Genomic DNA, 2898 nt, shown 5'->3' with positions numbered 1-2898 from the left:
GTTCCCAGGCGGGGGGTGGGGTTGGGTTTTTTCGGGGTCGGGGCGGGGCCCCTTTTTTTAAAAAAAATTTTTTAAAAAGGGGGAGAAAAACCCCCCCCCCCCCCCCCCCCCCCGCTTATTTAATGTAAAACCAACCCAATGATTAACCCATCCCATAGAAAAAGGTTAAAATGAGTATATTGTATCAATCCACCCCATAATTACCAGAAATACCCATGTTCATTAATATTCATAATATTTTTTCTCTCTTTTTTTATATTTTTGTTTGTTTTAATTTTAAAAAATAATTTTTTTTGAAAATATCAATCATCTAAACCTCCAGATTTTGTGTACACATATTTTTTTTCTCCCTATGTGTGAGAAAAGTGAATTTATTAAGAAGCACAAGTATATTCCTAAAATTTCATGAATTCAAAATAATTTGGCATCAATTAATCTTTTTGCAATCATCAATGTAACATCTCAAATATGTTAATTCCATTTAACAAAATAGAAATATTAGGAATCCATTCTCAAGTCTAGGCAAGAGAGATAAATCCACTGGCTTATTTGCCTGCATTACGTGTTCTTGTTCATTTTCATTAGCATCTAGTGGAACTGGTTCTAGAATATTCATAGAATTTGAAATTTTTTTTTTATACACTGCTATATTACAATTAGAATTCTACTAATAATTACAATCAGAAATCAGTTGGACTTGAATGTCAACTATCCCAATTAGATCATCAATGCTCGATATGTGGAAAATTTGCATGTAACTATTCTTGTCCTCCACATGTCACACATAGAGCTTCTTCCTTGTCATTGTATCACCATCTGCTACTGGAATTTGCAGAATTTGAGATTAATTGTGCATGGTCAATTTTTATTATTATTTTTTCATTCATTCATGATTATACTTTGAGATTAATGTTAGCGAGAACTATAAAATAACATTTTTATTCAATATCAAAAATTATAAATTAAGTGTGAAGGGCTAATTGCCTAATTTAAACTTTTTATACTATATATAGAAACCCCATCATTTTTTCAAACACGATATGTGCCAAAGCCATGATACCATCTAGGCATCTACATCATCCATATTGGTCATCTTGAAAATTGGCTTCCTTGCTGCTTACGTCTCTAAAGCCACCAAATTTTTAATAATTTTACAACGGATAAAAGCTTATTTAGTCCCTTTATTTTAAGATCAGTATTCATTTAGTCCTTTTATTTTTTAAAATACCTCGAAACATCTTTGTCATTAAAATATTGATACCTCTATCGTTACTTTTTATTTTTTTGGCTTATTTTTACAATATTACCATTTTATAATAATTTTTTTGTTTGGACATTAATAAAAATAAAATAATTAAATTATCAATTTAACCCTAAAAAATAAAAAAAATTATATTAATTTTTTTACAAGCACCATTTGCACACTTAATATACAATTTTTGACAATTAAAAATTAATAGAATTTTTAGGGTTAAATTAATAATTTAATTATTTTTTTTATTAATGTCCAAACAAAAAAATTATTATAAAAGGGTAATATTGTAAAAGTAAGCCAAAAGAAATAAAAAGTAACGATAGGGGTATCAATACTTTAACGGTAGGAATGTTTCGAGGTATTTTTAAAAATACGGGGACTAAATGGACACTAATCTTAAAATACAATGACTAAATGAGCTTTTACCCTTTTGCAACCGATAAAATATGTTGAATCAACGACATTTTATCTGCAATGATAAGAAATATCTCAAGATTCCAATTCTATCACAAGTTGGCACAGCAATAGAGTTCTAATTGCTAATATCAGTAGAGTTCTAATTGTAATACATTAATTATTAAAAAAAATATGTTCTTTTTCAAAAGCATACAAAAAAATTAAAGGGAAGTAGCAAAAATGAAACAATTAAATTCAAGCCATAATAATCTGCAAAAGTTTCAATTAATTCGTAGTCAAACAATTATTGCATTTAATCAGAGTAGTTAACAAACAAGCTCCCCAAAGACTATCAACATATTTCTAGATCAAACTTAAGCAAAATCTCTATCTGTTCCTTTAATTTCTCTCTACCTATATAGATTTATCATCACATCACCCACTACATAATGACAGTTAATTAATATTCTCTCTTGCCCTGTAAACAAATCTGAGAGAAAATACAATTAATTTTCTCTCAAAAATATTTAAATGGCCATCGATTAATTCATCATCACCTAGAACAAACTGGCTCTTCCTTTATAGATTCCAACAACAGCTTTCTTGACCTACATGAAACTAATATATACTTGAACTTCGGCACCGGGAAGTACCCTTCATGAACACCCTCCAAGGAAAATGATGTTTGCATTAAGAGAACGAAGAGAAAGAAGCAGCTGGGTTAAGAGAACGAAGAGTAAAGAAGAAGTAGTTGGTTCGGTTTTTTTCACTTTATACACTGGCAAAAGAAAATGACGTTTGCGTTATTAAGGGTTCTGCAACAACAAAGAGAGAACGAAGAGGAAAGAAGAAGCAGTTGGTTTTGTTTTTTCAACTTATACAAGCCAAAATGACATAGTTTCACAGCAAATTAGAATGAAAAAAAATAAAAATAAGTGTTGAAACGATGCCGTTTCAATCGCTTCAGGGTTTGACCCAGAGCAAACATCATTTTTCTTTAAAATAATGTTCTGAATTGCATTGTCTTCTTGGGAATCTTAGCGAGGGGTCCATGAACTCAAGGGCCTTTCGGCCATAGGATCGGAGGATGTATTCCCTTTGCATTTCTTCTTTCTCCATAATTTAAGAACATAAAAGCCCCTGAGTTCATATAGTATAATAAATTTAACTTCTAAATATAATAATTTATCTAATAATTATTTATTTATCTGTTTTAGTCATTTCATCTAAGGATCATTCAACTAACT

The sequence above is a fragment of the Citrus clementina genome, unplaced genomic scaffold, assembly GCF_000493195.1.
Source record: "Citrus clementina cultivar Clemenules unplaced genomic scaffold, Citrus_clementina_v1.0 scaffold_4, whole genome shotgun sequence".
Taxonomy (NCBI): domain Eukaryota; kingdom Viridiplantae; phylum Streptophyta; class Magnoliopsida; order Sapindales; family Rutaceae; genus Citrus; species Citrus x clementina.
The sequence above is the reverse complement of the archived record's forward strand: the minus strand, read 5'-3'. Positions refer to the sequence as shown.